The following is a 521-nucleotide window of genomic DNA, read 5'->3' as shown; positions in this document are numbered from 1 at the left end:
AAACTACTCGGAAACCATGCTCATTTTCTCTTTTTCAAATGACCATCTCCACTTCTCTTTCACCTAATAACTTTTCTACTCATCTTTTAGGAGCTAGCTCAAGTCTTCTTTGAGAAGCCTTTCTGGATTCCCCAGGTTAGCTGCTTGTTCTAGGTTATTACCATACTTTATTTTTATACTTCAATCAAAGTATATATGTTGTTCTATAATCTGTTTGAATTGCTCTCTCTCCCACTGGCTCAAGATCCTCAAAGGAAGGGATGATGTCATATCCTGGGCGCCCATTTCTGTATACACACATACTTGGTACTCGTTAAAATTGGTTGAATGGAATTGAGGGTGCATTAACCAGTCCTACATCCTCTCAGAGCACTTCATTTCATTTGCCTTCTATTAAAGTTCACTCACTGCCCACATTCATTTTTGTTACCACCTCTGATTGCACCCAGTAGGAGCTTAACAAATGTTGAATAAATGAATTAGTTCTAGTAGCACTATAGAGCTGGTAATTGAGACACATG

Source organism: Pteronotus mesoamericanus, unplaced genomic scaffold, assembly GCF_021234165.1.
Source record: "Pteronotus mesoamericanus isolate MK-2021 breed Mesoamerican mustached bat unplaced genomic scaffold, CSHL_Meso_final contig_22, whole genome shotgun sequence".
Taxonomy (NCBI): domain Eukaryota; kingdom Metazoa; phylum Chordata; class Mammalia; order Chiroptera; family Mormoopidae; genus Pteronotus; species Pteronotus mesoamericanus.
The sequence above is the reverse complement of the archived record's forward strand: the minus strand, read 5'-3'. Positions refer to the sequence as shown.